This window comes from Idiotropiscis lumnitzeri, chromosome 6 (assembly GCF_059441095.1).
Source record: "Idiotropiscis lumnitzeri isolate Australia: NSW breed Sydney's pygmy pipehorse chromosome 6, RoL_Ilum_1.0, whole genome shotgun sequence".
In the NCBI taxonomy this organism is placed as follows: domain Eukaryota; kingdom Metazoa; phylum Chordata; class Actinopteri; order Syngnathiformes; family Syngnathidae; genus Idiotropiscis; species Idiotropiscis lumnitzeri.
In genome coordinates, this window is record NC_142396.1 from 9669247 (window position 1) to 9696591 (window position 27345).

Sequence of the window (27345 nt, forward strand, 5' to 3'; positions counted from 1 at the left end):
CTGCACATGCCCAGATATGGAATTCAAATTACATGGCTAAAAGTTTATGTGCAAAAATATTATCCTTTCTCTGACATGGACCTTTTTGCAAGTGCCTAATGCATTCAGCTTCATGACCGTTTTAATTGAAATAGCTTATCATCGTAGCTGCAGTTGCTGACCACTAAATAATGTTCATCTACAAAAGCTGGATTACAAATGTGATGCTTAAGACTATTATTGACTCGAATATTGAAGGTTTGCTCAACATTTTAGATGTAGTTTATTTCATGTATAATTTTGTGTTTTTATTTTACATTGAAATAGCACTGTATCATCATCATACTGAGAGATGTAATGTTCCAGACCACTCCCCCATTAAGTGAAATCCACAATGTAGAAAAATACCCAATTTAAATACTCTCTAGATTTTTATACAATACTGTAAAGTAGGGGTGGGTAGTTTGTACAACAGGCGTAGTTTGACCACGCCTGTTGTACAGTGCAAGTCAACCACGCGTGTGTTTTGCAGGAAACACTTTGTTTTTTTTCGCAGCCCTATTATGCAAAGTTAGATGACCATCAATAAGTTTCCCCAAAAAAGGCTTTGTTAAAATGCTAAAAGAAAAGAAAAGTTACTAACCTGAAATCTGCGTTAACCGTTTGAAGTGTGAGGTAAGCTTGACCCACCGTATTTTGAGTGATAAATCTATTTTCGGAATTTTCACGTTAGTTTTTTTTAAACCCAAAAGTCCTGGATAATATTATATAATTTAATATGAAATGAGTAGAGATGAGTGTCTGGGAGAGGAATCGTTGAAGTCAGAGCAGGAATTGACTCATGATGGCGTGCGAGTCGAGTTCTTATGACTTGAGAGCTGGATGATTTTCTCTGTTAAAAACGGGGGAGGTGAAAAATGGCGTGGTTATTGGTGCCTGACAGAAGTTAAGAGCTTTTCCCTGAGGCCCGATGTCTTCTTCCCCCTGCTGACCGCAAGGCAGCCTTCTGCTACTGCAGCATCCTCTCACCTTGCCAGCTCACGCTCATGTTACCGCCAGGCCATCCAAACTCGGCTTCACTTTTTGAGGACTGTTGTTCTGGTATTTGCGTTCCACTTTCACAAATTTGTGTGAAAACTGCGACAAAAGTTGAATTCTGAGACGGGTTAGCAAAGAAGCAGGTAAATTGAGTGCAAGGTCGAGGTTTTTTGTAGTTGTGTAATTAGTATCGTTATTACCGCCTGGTTCTAAGACTTACCAGAGGATTCTGTGTGGCACAAGCACGTCCCACAGGAAGACATCAAAGCAGTGTCTGGGGAAGGAGGATCTCTATTAGAGCTGGAGCGGTAGGGAGAGGGGGGGAAACAATCCCACATTCACAACACAATATTTCAGACAGAGCCAAAACTTTACGAAACAGAGACATCACTTTAGCTGGAAGACAACTGTCTGTTTCGCTCATTACTCTACTTTGGCCCGGCAGGTATGTCACACTTTTAATTAGAATATAGTCTACATGGAGAAATAATTCACAATATTCTTGATTCTTTACTGAAGAGATAAGCCAGTTGTTAAGTGTGCATTTAAAAAAATGAATTTTTATATCATTAATTGGTTTCTTTTAGATGGAAATGAAAAAAAGAGAAGAAATGTTGAACATAAAATGTTAATATTCTTTATTATATATATATACTTTTTAATAAGATTATTCAGAACTTTGCTCAATATATGTACAGTATAACACAGTATACAGTATAAGTATATATATATATATATATATATATATATAAAAGTATATATATATATATATATATACAAGTATATATATATACATGTGTATATATATATATATATATATATACAAGTATATATATATATACATGTATATATATATATTTATATACATGTATATATATATATATATATATATATATATTTGAAAAAACACAGTTTTTAGAAAATAAAAGATTAACAAGGTTTATTCATTTAATTTTTTTCAAGTTCGTCGGGCCGGATTAAAACGTTTAACGGGCCACATGTGGCCCTCGGGCTGTAGTTTGCCCACGCCTGCTCTAGACTATTATAGAAGTTAGCAGAATTGTTATGAATATGGTGCAAACGTTATCCACCCATCCATTTATACTGCTTGTCTCATTGAGTCGGGCCCAAACAACATGTTTTCAAAAATAATATTATCTAAAATGTAAAATATTTGAAATAAAAATGTTTTTACTCACCAGGACAGAAACTTACAGTACAGTGAACAAGTGTGACAATTTAAAGTCAGGAACCTTTCATAAGCGGGACGAAGAAAACCCACATATGTGCCAGGGGGACATACAAACTCCACACAGCAGAACCCTGGATTCAAATTTGCAAATTCAAAATGGCGGACGTGCTACACACTAGGTCACTGTGCCGACCTAAGATTCATATTAAAAAAAGTATATAATGTATACATTAAAGAATAAACCTCTCAAAAAATTAATCATTCTAATAGATAACTGTGGCAAAATTGTTCCAAATTTGTTGAGTAGGTCTAACAGCTGTTTTTAATTAATTTTTGGGTGTGCAATCCAAAATTGATCTCAGTTTTTCTCGACCACGTTAGGTTTTTGAGCAACAGAATCCCCATCTACTCCCCAAAAAATATGAAAAAATGTGTATGTATGGAAATAAAACACCCAGATTTTAGTTTAAACTAAAAAAAAGAATATTAAAAAAAACAAACAGCATAAAACGAAATGAAATTTACAACAATGTGCACATGGTCACAAGGTTAAGAGAAAAAACTGAATTCATCCGCTTATATTTCTGTTTGCAGATATTACTGACCTTTTGGGAGCTGCACACACCTCTCACCGCAACGTCTCAATTGTGCCTGAACAAGCAAGTTGCCACTTAGCTTTAAATGAGACAAGTCATAGTAAGCTGAGATGTCTTATTACAGACACCCGGTGGAATTTTGATTATCTGGAAAGCTATGGAGAAAAAAAACATGCAAGAAAAAAAATGACTGACTGCAATTTTGGAAATTTTTGTATTAATCAGCATAAAATTCTAGCCCATCATGTTTTTTTTCAAATTGTTCCCCACTGTAATTTATACATTAAAGAATAACCTCCACAAAATATTAATAATAATTTTAAAAAAGTATTTTAAAATGAGATGTTACTTTTAAATCACCCTGTGCACTTGAAAATCTTTGATGGACCTCTTGTCTTGGATCTGATTGTATATCTGTCCTTCTTATCTGTTATTGATTAATTGCTATCGGAGTCATTTGATGAGCATCATTTGCATTTTCTGCCATTGCTGCAAACGTGACTCGGACTCATCAGTCAACAAAGAGTCGTCAGCGCTCTCTCCCTGCCTGCGATGATGAAAACAAGACGGCAGCGCTCCGGCTGCCTCTCTGATCCTCTCTGACAATACTCGCCAATCCGACGTCGCTGTGCGGTCTCTGAAGTTGGGCGGCTGCTAATTTAGCCTTTAGCTCCATGGTACGGTAAATCACAACACTCAGGAAGACAAATGTCAGAACACATGTTGCCAGACTGTCTTTTGAGCAGAAGATTCCTTTAATTGGGTGTGCAGGGACCGGGTCCAATCCCAAGCAGCCTCCTCTTCGTCTTCCTCCTTCCTCGTTCTCTGGCTCGTTGCCGCTCTCGACGCAAGTAACAAAAGGCAGCGCGAGATGAAAAAGACAGCGCCAAGCCGTCCTTACTTTGTGCCATTATAGAACACACACACCAGGGGTAAAGAGGTATGATGCTGAACATCAAGGAGAGCTTTATATAACTCGCCTCGTTTCATGTTTATTTTACTTCTTCAAGCCACCATGTCTGATTGACACTGCTCGCTGTCATAACAACCAATCCGACCGCCCTAAAGAATACAGCCACGGCTTCTGGATATATTTGTCTGACTTTAGGAAAATGTGTAAAGAATCAAAATTGCTCTCCAAAGTACGGTGGGTGTCATCTCATCATCAGTGTTATGATTTCCACCCTTCGCTTTTCCCCGTTCACACACACACACACACACACACAGTGTGAACTTCAGCAGAGGGAATAGAGATCTTAAAGAATAGCTATTCAAAGGCTCCAACACAAAAAGACTTTCCTCAAAGCCCTCTCTCGCACTCCGTCTCTCTCTCTGGAACCCGCTGGCTTTACCAGGCTTGAATTGTCCACACAGAGGAGTCACAGGGCTCAAGTCGAAAGAAGTCATTTTTGTTCTCTTAAATAGCATTGTTCACAATTTAGATGTCATAAACCTTGGAGCGACATGTTTTTTTCATGATTCCAAACCCTATTTGAATATGGATGCAGTTTAGCTAAAACTGAAGTACCCGAAGTACGACTTGACGCTTGACGTCACTCAAACGGCCCAGTGGAACATTATTACCTCCATGAAAGCTGGGATCCTACTAGAACAGCTGAACTTTATTTGGGCACCTTGAATAGTGCCAATAAGTGTCCTATTTAACATGAGTTTGAATGTTATCGGTCACATGGGAGTGTGTACACATGCGCAAACGCATTATATCAGTTCTTTATTTTTATTTTGCCTTTTGAATTTTATTTTGAGCATCTTAAAAGGGAAGTCAACACTTAAAAAAATCTTGACAAGAATATGTTCTATGCAGCGCCACTAGTTGAAACACAGCATTCTGATTAATATTACAATCATGGAATATGTGCAAAGCAATTTTTGTACACCTCCGGGGAGCGGCCATTTTGCGCCTTGCTGTCGACTGAAAATTACTTCAACGTTTCTCAGAGCTTAGGTAACGACCAATCACGGCTCACCTGTTTTCTGAAGCTGAGCCATGATCTCATTTTCAGTTGACGGAATTTGACAAAATGGCTGCCCCCTGAGAGATTAAAAATGGGTGGATTTTGCTGCTTCACTCGTATTCCACAAATGCCATGTAAGATTAGTGAAGACACATAAATCAAATTATTTCACATATTTTTTAGGGGCTTGACTTCCCCTTTAAGGGTCACATTGAATTTTTCTTTTTATGTCACAAAAAACATGGCATTTGCAAGAGTTTTGGCTCCATTTGTAGAGGCCAAAAGTGGTTGCTGGTTATTTTTGTAATGCATCTGCGGCTGAGCAGCACTGTGCTTGTTTACGGACTACAAGCGTATGCATGTGGCGAGAGCGCAAGGCAGTTACACTTCTTCAACTCACAAACCTCTGTTTGGGAGAACTGCAAAGCAGACATGCTTGACCGCGAGTCCACTGAGCTGCAGATTTTTGGATTTGAACTTGCTAATTAAATCTCTTCTAGGCACTTTCAAATGGTGTATATGACATAAATATTGATGAAGTGAGTGTGTATCCGGAAGGTGCATCATTAACAAGAATTGGGTACTGAATTAATTTCTAACAAGAAAAGCATTAAATCTGTTGGTTTTCCACATGCCGTGGACCCACTTTGAAACAACTTTTGCTGAACCGGAAGTTTCAAGTTCATAGCTTCTATGTGACATGTTGCAAACCGTGGCAATTGCAGCCTCTCTTAATCCCTGTGATCATGTGACCTGCGATCCTGATCATCTGTGTTTGTTTAGGCATAGCAGCAGGGGGTGACGGGCCACTTGAATGAGCAGAAGTCGACAGACAAAGACAGTCTGGACTGTGTTCATCATGTCTGCATATTATCTGGCTGCGGTCCAGTGCGCCAAAATTAATTCCCGTGGCTCCGTGCTCTTGCTAGTACATTACTTGAGCCACCAAGGCTGCACCAAATTTTAATTAACATGCCCTAAACCAATAGAACTCCGCTATATTGGAGAGAAACATTGACTTAGTGAAGTCCATTCATTTCCAATACATCACAAATATCACGAGATGCATGTGAAAAAGAAGGAAATATCTGACTCACTTGGAATGATATTCAATATGAAAAATATGAAAGAAAAAAAAAATGTTTGCACGGAAATTGTAAATCGAGCAATGTTGAAATGCCAAAGAAAGAAATGTACTGGGGAATAGTTTGCATTTTAATTAAATCCAAACATAGTATAGCAATCCCTGAATATCATGCGCCTATAACATCAGAGCAATCTGATTGGATATTTTTTTCAAAGGAATTTCATCAAACTGTTGATCGCTCAGAATATCAAAATAACAAAACCAACCGGCCACACGACACCATTAGGCCCACTTCAACATCTGAAAACATCACAAAACAATTCGCCTTTCCATGGCTGACTTAAAAGGAAATGAGCAGCTTAGTTTCTGTCATGTCTTCTCTGTTTTCTTTAATAAGTCACCAAGAAACACAAACACAATGCGTTCTTCCAATTGTGGGAGGAAACCCACGCACGGACGGGGAGAACATATAAACTTCACACAGGAAGGCCGGAGCACAGGATCGAACCTCACACCTCCGAACTGTGAAGCGAATGAGCGAAACAGTTAATTTAGTTATGTATTTATTCAATTCTAAAGTGTCTAGATAAGTGTTTTAGAATTCCGGTCCACATGTTTAAATAGTATTATTTTATGAAACCTGAAACGGTGATGTGATGTAGCCACAGATTTTTTTTTTTTATGCATTATTGTTGAAATTGGAATTAAGACCCACTGACTTTTTACGGACTGTTTACACCACACTTGTTTGGTCGAGCTTTATGAAGTTGTCATAGTGAACGCTTTCAAGACTGGAAGTCCAAGTGTTTTGTAAATTAACTGCTCCAATTGACGTTAAATAATCGGTCTTTTATTTTGATTTCTTTAGCATACAACTAACCCAGAAGACCAAAACATGTCTGTATAATAAATCTGATGTTGTCGATTTTAATAGATTAATTTATTGTGGTTATGAAAATATATAGGATGAGGACATTGAAAAAAAAACGATATTGAGGGGAAAAAAAAATATTATTTTTCAAAATGGTTCAGCTCTGCTAATGAGTGGAGCCGATTTGAATCTTTTTTTTTTTTTTTTTTTAGAAAGTTTGAGAAGTAAACCCAAACAAACTAGTGACTAAATCACACAGCGACAACAGTCAAAGAGTTGTTTTTCCTCCCTCTGGTTTCCCAAATCCCGAATTGTTCTCTGTAGTGTTTGTCTTTTCTTTGTTTTCCTCAGTGAGTTTTTCTCCCCAGCCAGACCTCATAGTGAGAAGCAGGCACCTTTTATTGATCAACACAACATCCCAAATAAATGAGCGCAGAATGAGAGCTATGCTCTAGGGAGTTCAGGAGAGCTGGAGCTGCATAGGTTCCCATCAATTTTAATCACCGCGCTAATGAAGAGGCTCCCTCTCTGTTGGACGTCCATAAGTCAGTGTGCCAGAGCTTCCTCCTCTACCTCTATCAAATCACAGCCTACTTCTACTGCACGCCTTTAATGACCTTTTCAAAAATAAACAATGTCGGCATTACCGCGGCTGAAAAATGGTTAGATAGGAATAGGAAAGTTAAGTGTTTCGCGTTGAAGAATGCGCACGAAGCGAAGCGAGTTAATCAAGCTCTCGTCAGCGTGTGCACCCACACGCAAAGCATTCTGCATAATGTCTTTAATGTTTGGATTGATCATGCTCGCTGCTTCTCTGTCTCCTTAAAAAAGTGACTAATTCAAGTTTTTGCTTTTGCAGCTTTCGTCGAACAAATTTTTTGATTAGCGGGGAAACGCGTTTTAAAGAGATGCTTACATGCACACGATTAGAATGGTTTTGCCTTCATAAAAGAAAAACGTCATCAAAGAGCGTAATATCAATATGTAGACATTGTACAGTGATCTTGTAATTTTCTTTTTTTGCCCGCTCAAAAAAATGTTTCAAACTTTATGACAAATCACCCAAATTTCTGTGCAAATTTGTAGTCAGGTTCACTTCAACCTCTGAACGTAGAACGATTGCTCCATTTTTTAAATTTTATGGACATTAAGCCTTTTCCTCTCCATAGGCGCTCACTATAGTGACAAAACTTAAAGGGGAAGTCAAATCCCCAAAAAAATTATCTGCTATAAAATGTGCCTTCACTAGTCTAAACGTGGCATTCTGATGAATATTGCACTTGTGAAATATTAGTTAATTTGCAAAATCCACCCGTTTTGAGCCATCTCAGGGGGCGACCATTTTGTCACTTCCGTCACCTGAAAATGACATCACAGTTGCTCAGGCAACAACCAATCACAGATTACCTATTTTCTGAGTCCTGATTGATTGTTATTTGAGCCCTGAGCTACTGTGACGTCATTTTCATTCGACAGCAAGTGGAAAAATGGCCGCCTCCCGAGATGGATAAAAACGAGTAGATTTGGCTGCTTAACTCATATTCCACAAATACAATATTAACCAGACTGCCGTTTTTAGACTACTAGGAACACATAGAATATATTCTCGTAAAGAAATGTTTTTGGTTGACTTCCCCTTTAAGGTTGTGAAACCAAAACCAATAGTCACCAAAATGTATGTGCAAATCTCTACTTATCCCCACTTCAACCTTGGAAAATATTAAAATGATTGCGTCAATATTATGGATTTTATGGCCGTTAGGTGATCAATTTTCACCAAAATGTATGTTGACATCTACTTATGTCCACTGAGAATATTAGAACGATCTTTCCTAACCCCCATAAGATCCAAAATATTGGGATGTTTTAATATTCCGGGGTTGAAGTGGGCGTAAGTACATATGTCCACATTTCTTTTCTCTATTGCGATTGTTCATTGAGAGAAAAAGGCATAACGTCCATAAAATCCAAAATATTGGGTGGATCATTGTAATATTTTCAGAAGTTAAAGAATGCATGAGTAGAGAGGTCAACGTGAATTTTGACCATTGATTGCAGTTTTCTGACATTTAGTTTTATTATGCTCAATTTAAGTGTCTTAGTCTGTTCCTTAATGATACACACACATCTACACGCATCTTACTTAAACCTGCTCTTGTTTGACTTGTGGTGATGTCTAGAATCGTTCTAGAGCATCTGCTCCTCTCACTGTAGGTGAAAGAAAATCCATCACCTCCCCCCTGGTTTGCATAAGCCTCTCAACGTGACGACACGCTCGAGTCGCACAATTTGTTGCCACGTTCAGGGGAATCGTACTGTCTGTTCAATTTGGACATCTGAACGCTCGGTTGTGGGCTCCCAGTGAGAGCTGAGGTTCGCACTGCGTCTCAAGTTGCCACATTTTTTCCAAGTTCTTTTGTGTTGAATAAATGAGGCAAGTTTACTGTAAACTAATCACATATAAAATATATATCTTTTGTGTTTGTAACAGTACATACTCAATCCAAGTGGAAAGAAAAGGAGAGCAACAGTCACCAATGCGCTTACAGCTGTTGATTGAATGGCACAAACACTCAAACACATACTAATAATACGAAATGAAACCACTTTCAAGGGCGACTCGAAGGAAGGAGACGCTGACACTGAACAAACCTCAAGGTAAACCCGCACCTGACGTCACTCAATAAACCACACCCCCTTTTCGGCACTTCTATGATAAACTACAGTGCTTGCGTGCAGACTTTAAGACTTGAGCATAATTTATAAAATCAGTTGACATTCTCTGTTATTGAGTTCTTATATTTTACAATACACAAAATTTTATTCATATTTGAAAAGGCAGCATTTTTGCACAATGCATCTCTTCTATTGGATTTTAGTTGATTCTCGTGTCTATTTTTGTGTCCACTGTCATGTACGCATTTCATGTGCGCAACTCTCTGGATGATGGAAGGTATTCAAGTGGCCGAGACCGACAACAGTATGCTCCGAAAACCGACACAGAGCATCGATGTTTGATCTTTCATTTGTGATGTCGCACATGGGGCACTGTTTTTGTGTTGATGTCGTTTTTTAGCCTGAAGGCGCACCGTGCCAAGTGCGCCAACGGGGGCAGCAAGCCAAGTGGACGCAGGCGCGGCACTCGCGTCTGCAGCTGCCCTGGCCCACTTGTACACTCATGAGCGGATGTGATGAAACCTCAGTGTTGCTTTGTAGACATTTAATTACAACAGTAAATATTACTTTGAGTCATAGGCAAATATTTTGTGACAAATGAGGATAGCCTATTTCTCTCTTTGGACAAAAATTAAAGCTGATAAATGATTCTTTTTTTTTTTCTTCGCATGAAAGTCAACCTCAAGACGTGCTAGCTATTATCGATCAATCTAAGCAATCTGACGGAGCCGGGTGAAAGTCACCTTGATATGATTCTGACTATCAATCATTTCGAGCACGCTCTTACTCATGGCTGGCAGTAACCATTAGCATCCCCATGGCATTGTTTGGCCAAGACGACAGGGCTGTTCCGCTGTGATTAACACAATGAAGAATCATATCCTCCTGTCCCGCTCTGTAGTGTCTATTGTTTCCCATTTAGCTCGCTAATCTCCTCTGGATGCACCGACTCTTCATTATAACCATCCTGAAACCGTCTCAAATGTCACTCTGAAAGTGTTTGTGTGAAAGATAGAGCACTTGTGCGCATTTGTATCTTTAAGCCTTTTATTGTGAAAGAGATGTATCACAATAAGGAAATCTACCGTGGATAATTAGCTAAGAATGAGGAATGGGGAAGTCGATTGCTGAAGGTGTTTTTTTTTTCTTTTTTTTTTTTTTCTTCTCCCTAACAGACCTCTTTAGCTTTCTTTTTTGGGCTTTTGTAAACAGCATACACTGAATGTAGAAAAGACGATTGAACAAAATGGTTCCTTCCGGTTAGCCATAACAACTGGCTTTATAGATTATTTTGTGCTTTAAAACCTCCAGACAATTTAGTGGAAAAGTTCAAGTGCTCCTGCACAATTTAAAAAGTTAGTATCAAAACACCACCAAAAAGTATACATTTACCTGTGTTTTACATTACAAAACAAAACAAAAGAAAAAAAAAAAAATTGACAGAGGGGCCGGACCAGGAGCAGATATTCATTTCATTTTTTTCAAGTTCGGCGGGCCGGATTTAAACGTTTAACGGGCCGCATGTGGCCCCAGGGCCATAGTTTGCCCACACCTGGTCTAATTCCACCGCCGACCAACATTTTTCTGGTTCCTTCCCAACAAACACAGAGAGGCAAGTCGCCCAACACCTGGTCTGTGATCAGGGAGCAGCGCACTTTGCACTCTGGTCTCTCATGGAGTGCATTTGGAAGCGAACTGCGGGCCTCCTAAAGGTTCTGTTGGGAGACATATGGCTTCGTCTGGTGTTACGTAACCCTCAACCCTCACCATCTGCCTGGAGGCCGAGGTGCGTGGATCCTGACAGCTTCATTGCAGATCCAACACCACTGAAGCGCTGTCATTCATTGCTTTTTAAACCATTCCTTCCCTTGTTCCAATTACCCACATGCAAATGTACAGATTAATGCAGCTTGCATTAATAAACGTAGAGAGAAAGACCCAAAAATGGTTTAAGCGGGAACCTGTAGGCCTAGCGTGTGTTGCCACGTGGGTCCAGCGCAGCAGGCAAGCCGGGAGTTATTGGAAAATAAATCATAAATCATCTCACCTCCGTGACAGGTGAAGGTCTTCTCAGAGTACATGTCCTCTGTGGCCGGTCTGACTTCATGTGATCCCGTAATACGCATGCTAATAAAGCTCTAACGAGTTTGCGGGGCGCACACCAAGAAGGCATCATTAAGGAAGTGAGAAGGGGAAGAGGAAGGAAAACTCAAGTCCCACAAGCAAAGCATAACTTTGACCTTTGTGTGAACATCACAGAGAGTTCAGCCCGCAAATTCTCTCGGCACACACGTGCCACGGAGGCTCATTCCCACCCCCCGAGGTGATTGAGTCGGCAAATCATCTTCTCTCCTTGTCGTGGGTGGCTTCACATCCCCGGCGCTGACAGCCTTGTAGTCAAAAGTGCAAAAGCGACAAAACCAACAAATATATTTGCCTTTACAAATATAGTGTAGCCAGCGAGGTGATGGCGCCTTTGGTAAATATTGAGTGTCGGGGTGTCCCAGCAGCGTGGTCTGCAGATTTATCTGCGCAGTACAAAGATGAGCTCCCACGAGGATGCTGGGAGAGATGGCTGCTGTTTGATCACCCATCAGGTGTCAGCGATGTTTCGCCTGTTAAAAACACAGGAGAGGCTGCCGCTCTTGTTTGTGCCAAGCGCATCTCTTCAAAGAGCCTCAGAAGCTCTGTAGCTCCTCATTTAAATAGGAAAGTTTCTTTTGGCTGCTAGCAAGCAATGGTGGATCTCCTGTTGACGCTGGCATTTTTTTTTCTTCCCCCACCCATGTAAAAACACATCACCACGGTTGTTTTTCCGCCTCGCAGTGAGAAGTGATTAATGATCAATTTTGCGATTGTATTAAAGCAAATCCGCCTTAATTGTTGCACAGATGGAGAGTGAGACATCACATGACATTATACATTTGCAATCATGCCGAAACATTTTACAGAAACCTGCAGCACATAGACTTGCACTCGGCAGCCACTTCATCAATTTTAATTGCTGCACCCAGCCAAAATAAATAGAAAGTTTAGCGCTAAAGTAAGAAAATGAAATGTACATTCCAGTTTGTACTTATATGGTAAACGTTAGCACCCGCACCGCATCGCACTCTGTATCACTTCCCTCCATATGAAAAATAGTTTGCTATTTTGGAACCCCCTGGCAGCCATGGTGGATCACCACAGACCCAGAGCTCATTTATCTTTTGTCAGAGATGAAGCCAAACTAACGCCATCTCCTGAAGCAGCTAAAGAATGAGGAGGGACAGAGGGAGGGTAAAAATAAACTCGGAGCTCAGGTAGCTACACAAAGAAGTCAGTCTACAAGTAATGTGCTGCTTTGCAAAGTGAAACTCTATTCAGGAGTGTCTGTTGATTGTACCGTTTCATTTTTCACGAGGTGACTGTCATGAGCTTGCAGATTTTCCTAAGATGATCTGAAGAGCATTTGATTAGAATGTAGTTTGTTCCCACAGAGCACACTGTGTACTGCAAATGCTGTCCAGTGGAACACCAAAAGAGAACAGAAACTGGACTTAGTCCTGTAGATCAGTGGTGCCCAACCACCGGGCCGCGGCCCAGTACCGTTCCGTGGGCCAGTTTGGACAGTTTGCACAAAAACAACTTGCAGTACTTTCACTTTATTTATTATTTGAGGCTGAAAAATATGTCAGATGTTAGTTTTCCCTCCCTGTCCGCTCCCTCACTCAAACACACCTCCCGTCCCGCGAGTTGGGTGATGCATTCAGAAATCTCGGAAATGGCATCGCTAAGCAAAACACAACTGTTGCCACGACAACACACATAACCCAATTTGTTACAATTTTTTTTGTTTGAAAAGTGACCAGCTTCGCTTCTTTTTTTTTCGGATTCTTGAGGCATGTCAAGATGCTAATTGTCTCGGTCGCATTACGCTAATATTAAACCCAGAAGCTGACAAAATGAGTAAAAAAAAACAAAAAAAAATGAAGCACGCAACCATGAAAATGGTTCATACTCCAATTATTGTTTGACATATGAAGTATTTTAGTTACTTTTGGCTGAACTAATAACAATTCCACTGCCAGGGAATTGTGTCTATTTTTTTTATATGTTCAGGCAGCGTCAAGCTTTGTGTTATAATTCAGTTGAAACTGATTTAGCGGTGTGTTTCCAACACGGGCCTCTGTAGGCGCATCGATGACTGGTGCTTCGACTACATTAAGTGTGACATCATATATGTGACAAAGTGTGGCCAAAGTTAACTTGAAAAAAAAAAATCAAAATGCAGTGGCGAGCCCTGCATTTCACCCCTGGGCCTTCAGTGAAGTCCTACTTCGTCCTACTTGAATAAATTCCCCTCATTTATGACACCACGTCTGGACAAATAACATATAGAAAAACACTTACACAGGACTGAGCGAGTGTTGGACAAAATAGCTTCTCTTGAAAGGTCCGTCTTGGAAATGGCCTCGCAAGTGTATCTTCTATTAATCCACACTTTTCCCTCCTATGGTCATTGTGGTTTAAAAAAAAAAAGCAATATTTTAGATTTTTGAACGGTCGCCAGTTACGACTGACGGTGTTTAGATTCCGCATAGAGCTGTCCCCTCACGAGTGAGTATCCAATCACAAGACGCGTTCATCACGTTTAGCGGAAGGCCAGCGAGAAGGCTCATTGTAACCAACTTGTGATCTGATTGGCTATCGCATCTGTCTATCAAATCCAGTCCAATCCAGTCCAAGTCTATTGACGATGATAGAAGGGATGCCCGCACAATTACGTCTGAAGGCCTCGGAAAGAATAGTGCGCGCTACTGGTATTGTGAAACCTGCCCGGCAACACGAGCTAGCGGAATTCTGATTGGATAAAAACTCTTGCCTAAAAATACAATGCCAGGATATAATATGACAATGGGAAGAATATGATAATTTTTTTCTTGATTATGTTAGGCCAGCAGAGAAGGCCTTGAAGGCCCGCCACGGGAAAAATGAAGATGGGCCCATTTTTACGCTGCGCACACTGGCGTCAGTCAAGCAAAATAGGGCCCCTGATGCTTCTTTATTTTGCACATGATCGCATCGACACCTCAGCATAAACCTGGAAACATATGAAGCAAATGTGAGAGTTAATTCAAGTTTAAAATACTTGATTTCTGTAGAAAAACTTTAGCGAGAGGAAGTTTATTTGACTGGTAATTTAATACTTGGTCACATTTATTGGGCATGCAGACAGAATTTATGTATCTTCCTCATCTGTGCCCATTTCTTCACTCCCATAAAATCATCAATCTCCCTAAGACCAGGCTGGAGAAAACACACCTGTGCAACACACACAGCTCACAGACAGCAAACTGTGTTTACACGCTCCAAGTAACCTGGCTATCGGCCATGCTCCGTTCAAAATCGTACTTGCCTATTTCTGTTTTTCTGCAAACCTTTGATAGCCTGTGAACGTACAGCCCTGTTACCATGAATAAGCCAGTTAAAATAATATTCCTTTACACCTGCGGTGCCCCAGATAGAGCGGTCTGCCAGAAAAAAAGACACAGCCGCCAGCATCCGCTTCCCTCTTTGACTCAGCTCTACTAGATTTATTCTATTACAGTGGAATGAAATTATAATCCTTTTGGTAAGAGCAAAAAAAAAAAACCTTCCATCCATGCATAGTGCATCTGAGTTCCTTTAAATGATAACATTTGATCGGTGAAATGCTATCTTCACCACTTTTATTGGATCCCTATACCACTGTTGCTTGAAAGGGCAATCCTTTGCCAAACAAACAAAATACATTTTTAATACAATTGGACAGCATGAAACATCACAAAAACAATGGACGTGAATAGTTGTATCTCGTCAGATTTACTGGAGGTGCATAGTAGAATTTACACCGGTGGGTTAAATGTTGGAGTTAAATTTTGTTTGTTGAGGATATAAGGGTCAAGCATCACTGGCACACAATTTTGTTGGCAGGTGAAAATAATCATGAACATGGAGTTTCGCTAGATTGCAGGATTGTATTGTGTCCTCGTGAGGGTTGCGAATGACTCTGCATGGGTAAGAGGCGATTGATTCACCCTGGACTGGTCTCCAGCAAGGTTATTTTACCGAACAAAAACGAATAAAATAACTAAAACTAAAGGTGAAAAAACCCCATTTTGATTAACAATTAAAATTAAAATCAAAATGCCTGACTGAGGATATGCGAAACGAAATTAAATATATAAATGATTTAAAAAAAAAAAAAAAAGAATGAAAAGTAACAAACAACATTTTATGTTGGAAGAAATAACTAAAAATTACTACAATAATACAGAAAATGTCCGTAGCTCTCATCTTAGACAATTCATTTAATACTTCTGCCAATGGAGTTGATTTTAAAAATATTTATTTCAGTATTGGATCACAGTCGTTAGCCACAAGAAGGAAAGTCAAATCGCCGTCTGGGAGTTGTGGCTCTTCACTATATGTCGCCTCAAAGCGACACCATTCGCAGGGAACATCCAGATAAATAACCATTCACATTCACATACGCGAGGCGGTACGGTGGACGACTGGTTAGCACGATGGCCTCACAGTGCAGAGGGTGTGGCAAACTCAAGGCCTGGGGGCCAGATCTGGCCCGCGACCTCCGTTTATGTGGCCCGTGAAGGTCAAATCACGTGTTTCTAGCACATTTTCTTTTCACTTTTAACAACATTGAGATATGAATTAAGACTTACTTACAGACCACATGACTCTCACACTTGTTGTAAGGTTCATATGATTAGTGGTACTGTATCTTTTTGGCCCTTTACATGATTGAACAGGTCTGCGCAGAAAGAAACTGGAGCAGTGTAGTGGCATTTCTCTTTGACAAGGCAGTTGACAGCCGTCTGCTTCTAAACTAAATTAGCCATCTGTGTGTCCTGGTAGCATGTGCCACAGACTGACAGGGCTCAGGTATCTCAGCATAGAGCGAGCTGATACTGAAGCGGGCCGGTATGAAACACTACTTGGGTATAGTTTTCGATGAAAGAGCCTAATATGTCTGTCTGAAATACAACCAGAAGAGTGCCACCAGTGGCCTTGTCATGGGGAGTACACCACGGTGTGATTGCCTCTCCATGCCTGATGTGGTCAGATGATGGCACATCCTTTGTCTGCAGATGAGAACCCGATGAGCTGTCAGCCTCCAAACAGCTTTAAATGAGAAAGACAAGAGTGGCATAAGGGAATGTAATAGAGGCTGTGGCATGCCGGGACACCTCGTCTCAGGTGGGAAGACGGTGGCTTGTTTGTGCCTTCCTTTCCACACTTTATAATAATATATTGAAAAAGAACAAGAGCAATGGATAAGACATAAGAAATAGACAACATATTCTACAGTGGACCAATCCCTCCATGTGTTTACAAAAGAAGAAATCCAGTTTTTTTTTTTTTTCAAATTAACAAACTTAACTTATCATCTCACAATATACATCAATCTAAGGATTCACTGCTTAAAAGTATTTTAAAATGGATGAACTCATTGGACCATTTTAGGTAATTATTTGTGAGTCGATGCATTTCACACCGAGGCCTTCAGTGAAGTCCTACTTAGTCCGACTTGAATAAATCCCCCTCATAGTACCATCATTTATGACGCCACGGCTGGAGAAATAAAGTACAGAAAGACAATTACGCACAACTGAGTGAGTGTTGGACGACCTAGCTTCTCTTAAAAGGTCCGTTTTGAAAATGGCCACGCAAGCGTATCTGCAATTAAATCCACACTCCGTCGACCATTGTGTTTTAAAAAAAGCAAGAATATATCTCAGATTTTTAAATACTTGCCAGTTATGACTTTCTGGTGTTGATTCCGCATAGCGCTGCCCCCTCACAAGGGAGTATCCAATCACAAGGGGGCCTTACTGTCATCAACTCGTGAACTGATTGGCTATCGCAACTGTTTATCAACTGTAAAAGCCCCCTTCACTCACACAGAACAGACGCCCGCATGATTGTAACTGAAGGCTTCGGATGAATAATATGAGCTAGTGGTGTTATGAAATCTGCCTGGCAACAGGAGTTAGCTGAAATCTCATTGGATTAATACTCTAACCTAAAAATTCAACAGTAGAATATAATATGACATCAATGTGAAGAATATGATCATGATTTCTTGACTATGTTAGGCCAGCAGAGATGGCCTTGAAGGTCTTGACCGTCCACCACTGGGTTTGTGTTCTAATGTCAGCATGCAGCAATGTCCTGTATTGCATTCATTGTCTTTGTTGAATTGATTTGAAAGGCCTTGCAGTAAATGTACACTTTGCTGGAGAACCATTGTAAAGTACTTCTGAAACTGCATGGACATCGCAAGCGCCCATGTTCCCTCTCCAGCGTCTTGCTAATTATAAAACTGCTGAAACAGACTGTCTGCATTGTTTAATGTTCCATTGTCAAGGAAACGTATTATTCTTTTCTCGCCGCAAAAAGATTTCATCACATCTGCACTGAGCACTACTCTTTGATCTCAACACAGCTTTTTAATCAAGTTCCAAAAAAGACATTTTGATTGTTACAGATCCTGCAAAGACAGCACTGGGAGACATATGCTAAGTTTATCTTCAGCAAATAGATCAGTGCGTTCATATTTCTGCACTATAATGGTCTTCTTTCCTCTTGCACAGGGCCCATTTGGCATTATTTGCTGCCGGGCATGACTTCTTAATAGAATGGGAATTCCAATTTGACTCCAGCGCTTAGCAGCCTTAATTTGAAGACATGCTAGTCTCCAACCTTGGTAGATGAGTGGCGGTAATTTGAGCAGACCCCCATCACCACACTCCCTCAGGAATGCTGCATCAAGTATATTTCATGGTTCCGTCTTTATGAAATTTGTCGCAGCAAGCACTGTACTTCCATTAGATTCTGTGTTATTGCCTTGTTATATTCAATTTTATCGCGCTGGTGGTTGGTGTCTGTTTTCTTGTTGCCGCAGAGGTACACGAGCTTTGGTTGAGATTGCTGAAGGAGACTACAAAGTGGATCAGTTGGATCCCCAACATCTCTATCAGTTTATTGTCATCAAGTGTAATAGATTGTAACTCTAAGCGGTGATAGCAAGAGTATCAATAATAAAAGACTGGCTCCGAGGCAAGAGGCTCCAAGAGGCTGCTAATTGAGAATATAATTACCAGAACGTGAGGGGAGGCAAACTGGTTCATCACCATCAGTGCACTAACAAGCATGTGACCAGTGGCTCCTTGAGAACCTCTTTAAGGAATCATTCACCCTAGAAATGAGAAGCCCCTTATGGTGCAAGTAGAGCACCCAAGAGATTCTCCTTCAAGCAGAGGTGCGATTGTTTTTTTTGTTTGTTTTTTTTTCCCTTTGGTGCCACTTATCTGATCCTACCAATGTGACTTCAGCAACTCATCATCCATGTACAGTATATGCACATGTAAATAACCTTTTGCAACATGACATGATCGGCCAATCAGACAATCGAGGCGGCTCGGTGTGCGTGATGTAAGGACATGAATCGTGGGCGAGGAGAGCGATGAAAAGAGGGATGGCTGCCCAGTCTGCTGGCACTCAGACCCAGCTGGGTTATTGGGAGGCAGTAGCTGCCTAATGAGCCTTTTTTACCCCAGAGAGCTCACCCCAGTGTTCCCCCGCAAGCCTGTCATAGACGGATGAAGGATCACAACAGCTCCATCGCAATCGCATGTGTTGCGTTTCCAACACACAATGGGGGAGCTGATCAAAATGCAATGTTTTTCTAAATTGTGGCTATTTGTACACCCATACAGTACTTCATAAAAATGATGATAAAAATGAACTATCTCAAGGATTAAAGGGGTGGCCTGTCTCATGAAAATGAGCCACTGGTCATCTTTTTTCTGGTGGATTCCATTACTAAGACGACTACTAGTTTGTGCCCCTTAACAGAAGCTGATACTCCCAGACACAGTTTCAGAAAAAGTCAGCAAACAAAAGATTTAGGCTACTTGGTTCCTTATGGGCAGGCACGCCAGACACTATTCGTCTTCGGGCAATCCAAAGTAAATTTTCCACATGTACCCTTTATACCAGTGCTTCTCAAATAGTAGGGCGGGCAATGTTGAGGGGGGTGCGTGTGGACCTGGGGGCGAATTATTTTCTTCTTGCTAGGGAGCGCGTAACAGAAAATAATTGAGAAGCACAGCCATTAAACCAACACATGAGGATTAATCCATAGGATTTTATACAAAATCACAGCAATGCAATTTAAGAGATTGTATGTTTTTGTTTTCATTTGTAATTTATTTTTTCAACTATGATTACTTTATAGAAATTAATTTTGGAATTGAATGACTGGTCTAATATATATCAGAAGGAGCGGGGGGGAATGCCATCTGGTCGGACAGTGTGTACTCATGAGGAACGAGGAAATCATTTTCACAATAAGTACACTGTGTTACAGTTTTGTCCATCAAAGATATGCCAAGACAGAGGCTCAAAAACACATTCCGTGGTCGTTTTAAAATGCATGCTTTGCCCACAAAGTGTGTCGAGCTTGTAAAAACCACATTTAATGGCCTTTGCTTTGTGAGGGTAAAGCTTGAGTTCAACCTCTGCTGAGGAAACGTCCCCGGGTAGTTGTAAATTCCGATAAAAAGATCCATGCCAAAGTGAGCGTGAGTGAGTTGTAATGTTAAGGAGGAGTGTCGGCACAACTGCATAGAGCCGTCTTTCCATTACCGCAACTCCCCAGTGCCTAATGGTCAAGGCATGTCTCTGCTGGGTAAATGTTTACCCTACAATAAGAATCGAGGTTCACCGCAAACAGTGCGAGTGTTCGTCCAGCGCCGCTAGGGAGGATAATGAGCAACTATATGCATGCCTGCCTCTACGCTTCAAACGAGACTGTAAGATGCGCAGAAGGCTGTAATCTGCCTCGTGGTTCACTAGTTTTCCAATTTAAAAACCAACAGAGAGAGGTATTGTTTCAATGTGTGAGCCATTTAAATGGTTTGCTAGTTGATTAGCTCTTACCAAAGTTGACTTGCGTAACGTGGAGAAGTTTTAAGTTTAACATTTAATGGAGAAAAAGAGACAAGAATAAGAATGAGACAAAGAAGAAGAAGGAAACACATCACCATAATAAGACCATATTAATTTGAATCGTAAATTAATCAGATAATAATCTTTAAATAAACTTCTGCCGTTAGCATCTCTCCCGCAGCGGCATCATGCATCGCCACTTTTTTTTTCGGGGGGGGGGGGGGCATTACGGGGTAGGAGCCCGACAATTTTTTTTATCAATAAGGCCGGATTGCGTTTGTGGAATATGACTTAAGCAGTGGAATCCACCCATGTTTGTACCTTGGTTTGGGGCGGCGGCCATTTTGCCATTTATGTCGACTGAAAATGACATCACAGTTGCTCAGGGCTCATGTAGCGACCAATCAGAAAACAAATTAGCTGAGATTAATCCTTATCTGAGATCTTTCCACCCTGGCAGATCTGTGCACTACTAGTGACGGCCTTTCTAGTTCAACATGGGAATGAGAATCAGCAATGAAAATATTTGAACAATCTATTCAAACACCTTGTGGATGCTACTGGAGGCGAGTGGCCATAGAGCAGTTGTTGAGAATGAGCAATGAAGAGATGGCGGCGAATCGCAGGCGCCTCTTTTGGTCGTTTTTTGGTCATAGCCTGCCAAAATGACTTTGATTTGCTGAGGGAACTATTGATAATTAATCAGATCATCTGTTTCTCCCTTTGCACAAGCCAAAATCAGAGCACCCCTACCCCCCCCCCCCCAAAAAAAAAGACTAAAAAAAAAAACTCATCTATTGAGGTCTGCGTAGTTTTTATACCACCGGAACGAATGATCGGATGGAAGCTGGCTATGCAATCTGTCAGCAGATGGTGGCTAAAACGGAACACCGTTTACTTCTCGATCCCTGTTACAACACAGAATCAGGAGAGGTTTGCCGAGGTTTGGAAGGGTAAAAAATACCGGACGTAGGTCTCATCCACATTTGAGTCCCCTTCTTCGCTTTAATGGCTCCTGTCTGCCTCCTGTTTCACACAAACACACTTCCCACATAGCTACAGAGTACACGAGCCCCTCTACAGCAAGCACCGGCACATGCTGGTATATGGAACATATTTTTAGCTCAATAATTCATAATCTTGGAGGGATGTTGAATAATTGAAGTGAACTTGAAGGCCTTTCAGCTCAGCTCAGCGGAGCTTTGCATGTAGCTGATGGATCCGTGGGATTCGATGCACATTACAAGGAGGGAGAGGGGAAATATAGTGCTAAGCTGTGTTTCTGTTTTCACTGCACATTCATTGATCAATTATTCAGCGGAGCCCCTCAGAGTGTGACCCTCGGTTCTCAGCAGAGACCCGGGGCCTCTCGGCCAAAGACAGGTCTGTAACATCTTCACCTATTGCGACGGGCTCTGCGGCTAGTGTCGGTTTTCCCTCTCGTGCTGTTCACCGGGGTTCGAATATTACATTTCCTGTCAGTCAACTGGTGAAACAAATCGAGGCGGTGAGGCTGTTTAGGTTCTTGTCCCTGCTCAAGTCTTATCAGTGGAGAGAAGTGTAAAGGGGAAAGGTTTGCTTTTATAGTGCTGGGGGGTCCCCACAGTCTGAGTGTGGCTTTATCACACGGGCCTCCTTCTCATGAGTGCTGCCGAATCAAAGGCAAATCCAGCCTTGGAGCCAACATGGCTGCAAGCTTCTAATTAACACAAAGGAAAGGCACAGTGCTTGCACAAAGTCCTTAAACAGCCTCAATCACTGCATCTTAATATCTCTATTTTCCCAGATATGATTGCTTTTTGAAGCTGATAGCTTTATACATGGTGGCTAAATTTGTGAGTAGAACTTTGGCGCATACGATATATATTATTAACACGTTCTGGGTTTTTTTTGTTCTTTTTTAGATGATTTCAGAAATTTTATTTATGTCCCCCAGTACATTTTGGTACGGATTAAGAATTTTGTGAATTTAGAGTAGAAGAAGTGGATTATTTTCTATAAAAATGCCGGCACTGTTATTGTGTTTGTTGCTAGAAAACAGGGTGGGCATACATGACAGACTGTGGTTGCCGTGGATGCTCAGTGAGATTTTAACTCGTTACTCATTTACTCCCAGCCCAAATAAAAAGAATGTACTTTTTGGCTTAGTCAGTGAACGTGTTAAAACACAGTCGAGGCCAAGGAATCCGAATGAAGTGCACCGTCTGCGTCATTTTTCGTCAACATTTTTTTTTTTTATCATGGGAATAGGTAGGAAAAAGTCTTGGCTACCTCTCGTATTTCCTGGCATCTGAGGGGGCTATCACGTTCAGCCGCATTTTGTCCCATTTTACCTTACGAGGGTATATGGCAGCCGTTTCTTCCCATTCAACGACGCTACATTACAGCTTGTGACAATTTCTCGGACTGGTGCGATACTGCGCATTGCGTTCAGTGAGAGAATGAGAGAAAAAATGAGAACGCACTCTTGCATTTTTAGGGTGCGTTCCGAGGTATGCGAATAACACACCTGAAGCCACAACTAAACACACCTGATAAAAAGCCGCAATAGCAAAATTTAGCCATAAAAACGCATTTGTACATACATTAGCCGCTTCGTACTAATAGCCGAGGGTCTCCACGTTAATATATGCGGTATTATCTATGCATTTATGGTTACACGGAGTGCCAGAACCTTGTTGTCAAATCACAGATGAGCTCAGACCGCAGTTGCTTTGTAGAGATGAGTGTATTTATTACCCTTAGTCCCTTTGCTCAAATTAAATGCAATTTATAATGCTTATTTTGGCTCTCAATTGCTTCTTCACACAGCCACGCGTATCGCTTCCGTGTTTTTCACTCTCTCACTCTCTCAATTTAATTAAACGATTTCATTTTTATTTGAATTCTATACACTTGACCCGTTTAGGGACGATTAAATGGATGTCCAAAAACTCACTTCCGGCCTTGCTTAGTCCTTTTCTTATAAAGTGTCTTCAACTGTAAGATGAAGTGGAAACATGTTTTTAAATGACGATCCATACTGCATTTTCTAAAGTCTGCATGCAATTTTGCAACTCTAGTTTTCTATTTTTTACCCCCCAACTTTATTTCATGCCCTGTTGAAAGTTGAGAAGTAGTGCAGTGCATCCTCACTTCTAAGGTACTCAAAAGGACTGAAAAAAAGAGCCAACCAGAGATTGTTTGTTATGTAGAATCAGCCCTATGGGATTACGTCTCCATTGTTCAAAATAAAGCAAGTGTACCTATTGAGGCCAAAAAGAGATCCACGCTGCATCAGAATAGCCCAATATAACAACGTTTAGAGGTCAAGCTGAGCTTTGTCTACTATGATTTATGATCCGCCCGCTCACCTACAGCTGTAAGGGAGAATACATGTCATATAACACTGCGTTGTTAGAAAAACACAGTTTGATACCCCTTTGATAGATGGATTTGAAGTTACCCCGGCTTTCTGACATCAACCAAGCGTGCTTTAGACAGAGGCGTTTAATCTTCATCCTGACTGGTAGGCTCCTCACGTCCCCTGAGCTCCTTGTTTTCCTGTATTGATTAAAATCTGCCCTCTCCACCTTCCTGGTGTAAGAACTCCTTCAAAGAAGGCTCAGTGGGATTATATCACTAAGAGAAACTTAGCCTAGTCTTTGTTCCAGCCGTTGCGCTATACCTTGTTCAACGTAGCAATATTGCTGAGGCGGAAAACATGATAATGAACAAGTTGTAACATGACGCTACAATTCCATGCCGGTTTGGAATTGAGGAGGCATTCCGGGGTGACCTTCCCACCGTTTCCTTATTTGGGTTTGACCCTCCGAGCTTGGGTCTGCACACGGCAAATGAAGTGCGGATTGAAACAGGGGATTAGTTTGGAAATGAGCCGCCTCCTATCTTTAAATAGGGACTGGCTATCTTACCTCTTATCTGTGCTTCATTGTTGCTTGAGCTAAGGAAATAATTTGAGCACGCACGTTGGCAGGCCTGTGTCTGTGGGTATGTTCTACAAAGGTATGACGGCAACAACCACTTAATTTGCGATTAGGGCTTTATTCAAAGGCATGTTTATTCTCCCAAGAATTCATTAGAACCAGAAGCTGCTTCATTTCTTCCTCCTTTCCTGCGACTCATTCCCCCAGTGAGGTGATTTAATGCTAGTCTCTGGGTGATAAAAACTGAGGAGCATGACCACAAATACAGTGAATACATTAGCTTCTTTTGCTTCCAAACACAGGGAAGGTTATTCTATCATGCAAATTAGACAGCGCACCAAACACGTTTCTCCTGTGTCTCATTCTGCAGACATCAAATTATTTTTGCTTCTGTGCCAAGCGACTTACCTGTAGTCATTTAATGCTGCCATTGAAAAAAAATATATACAATGTATAATGCTATTGTTGCACCGGCGGGAATTTATCCGTGAGGATTAACTTAATGCACAGGTGAGAGTAAACGCCTGAAAATGAAAAAGAACCCTAATTCATCAACCTGTGTCCCAGTGGCAGGTAAAAACTCCAGAAAATATAGTTTCTTTCCATTTTTGTTTACTGCAACTTTTTGCTGCATTCCTATGGACTGCTGTGATTTTGCTGTGAAGGTTTAAGCACGAGGAGAAACAACCGCTCAAGTTGCTCGGCATCGGTCGAAAATCCATGCAATATGGACCTTTTCTTTGTTGGACATTCTCCGAACAATTTAGTGTGAATTAACTTTGCATCTGTGCAGAGTTAGATGCTGGCTGTTAGGCAATGATGTGTATGCTGTGAAGCCAATGTTTCCAGACGGCTTTGAGCTGAGCCACGGTGCGCCATCTGGAGCAGCCAAGGGGACAACTGTTGCTCATTAAATTAGCTGCTTCCATCGTCTTCATGCATTAGAGGAAGAACTGAGATCTTGGTGACCTTTCCCTCCTCCTCAATCAAGCACTTGCCTTTGCTAATATAGACACAAACTCAAGTAGGTCAAACACCAGGTATAAATCTTCCTTGGCACACTGTTGCTAAGTTTGCCAGGTATGCACCGCGGGACGGCGTGACGGACTGAGAGTGGAGGTGGGGCTCAAGCATGAAGAGGGCACGTTGTTGCCGACGCCAGCAGGATGGGACCAGCTTGCCACTGGCCGAAGGCTTTGCCTCCTACACGCGGACCAGTTGGCTGCGGCAGTGTATTACTCAAAAAGGAATTTGTTATCAAAATCAAGCTGATGGCATATTCACATAAACGGTTGGAATTTGAAGCTCCCAGTGAACATGAAAAAACCCGCTTAAAACCGTTTTCATTTTCTCATCCAACCTATTCTCATAGACCAGGGGTGGGCAAACTTTTTGATTGACGGGCCACAATGGGTTCGAAAATTTAACAGAGGGGCCGGACCAGGAGCAGATGGATGGAGTGTTTTGGAAACCTCACCTCATCGGGGAAAAGAAAATACATTTAATTTTAAAAGAAAGTGAAAAAATCATTACAACAATATACATGTCTTTGAAAAACCACAGTATTTAAAAAATAAAACAATAACAAGGTTTATTCATTTAATGGTTTTCAAGTTCGGCGGGCCGGATTAAAACGTTTAATGGGCCACATGTGGCCCCCGGGCCGTAGTTTGCCCACGCCTGCCATAGACGGTCAGTAACATGATTAAATTCTCATTGCGTTATATTCCGCATCAAATGATTGGAATGACTGAATTTAACTTTCTGGAAAATGCATTATTTATTTCAATTTTCGATAACAGTTCATTGTCAACAAAACTCTCACGTTTCTATCTTCTATTCCAGGTCCAATTTTTTTTTTAAATCTCTTACACAAACTCGAATGAACTTGGCTATGTGAATTTTCCAAATGTTTTCTATGACATCTGTACTTGTGGTTAAATGCATGAACAGATGGAACGATGCGAAGGTGTTTTAATGAATGGAGCCTTAAATTGATTTTTGGATTGTTGTGGCGGATAGCTTCATGAACGAAGTAATGGCTGGATTGATACATTGAATTTTTCGTTGAGGGGGGTAGTCCAGGCACTGTTTATAAACCAACTATGGATGGAAACATAAATTACTCAATGGATGAATTAATGCATTGCTTGTTGTTCACATAATGCGGACAGTTGAATCAATTAACAAAAACGCGGCTGTTGGAGGTACTGGAATATGCGAGAGATGATCATCAGCGGATGGATGGATGGATGAGATACCTGGTGGATTAATTGGACGGATTCATCAACAGGGGGAACAAGGAACTCAGATAATCAATAATACTAAAGTTCAAAATAAAAAGGATCAAAGTAACAAATGAAACAAAAAAGGCAGACTTGAACTTGACTGCAGACGGGTGAGATGGCAAACTGACATGGACAACCAACCAACAAGAAGTGGACACAAACAAGGAACTAAATACAAACAAAGTAATGAGACAACGAGCAACACCTGGACAAGACACAAAGGGTTGGAGGGAGCTGATTGGTTCACACAAGCGAGTGGGACGACAAGCACAGATGGAAACAATCAGGTTATCACCAACCTTTATTTTTCTATCTCTGTAGGCATGGAATGTCCTTTCCAACTGCATTTTTAGAAAAAAAAAAAATAACATTTGACTTTCAACACTCAATGCGCTCATTGGAGCGTTGCATTTATTCTCTCGCGGGTAAAACATCAAACAAGCAAGAATGATAACTGTTTTTTCACACTTAATTTTTGTAAGGTTGCTGTAAAATGGAGCAGAAAGGGGAAAAGTCCAGAGGAGGAAACCCCGTAGGTGGAGAGGTTGAGGGAAGCCGGTAGAGGTTGCCATGCTTAGCCGGTATAAAATATTGAGACCCGAATTGAGTTGGTAGGCCTTCAGCTGCAGGCAGCGGTGATAAATCCACCAGTGAGAGAGCTTGTATCAGACAGGCACAGGCCACTGGCAGATAAATGAAGCAGCCCGTGCCCTGACTGGGA

The 27345-nt window shown here is 41.1% G+C and overlaps 1 long non-coding RNA gene across 1 annotated transcript; it reads right to left on the bottom strand.

The window, feature by feature from the left end:
* Positions 1–934: 934 nt before the first annotated feature.
* LOC148335140 (uncharacterized) lies at positions 935–11578 on the bottom strand. The gene is made up of 3 exons (XR_015844168.1): positions 11463–11578; positions 1238–1291; positions 935–1135 (listed from the first exon to the last, which is right to left on the bottom strand). It is a non-coding gene; the product is annotated as an uncharacterized LOC148335140 (long non-coding RNA).
* Positions 11579–27345: the final 15767 nt, after the last annotated feature.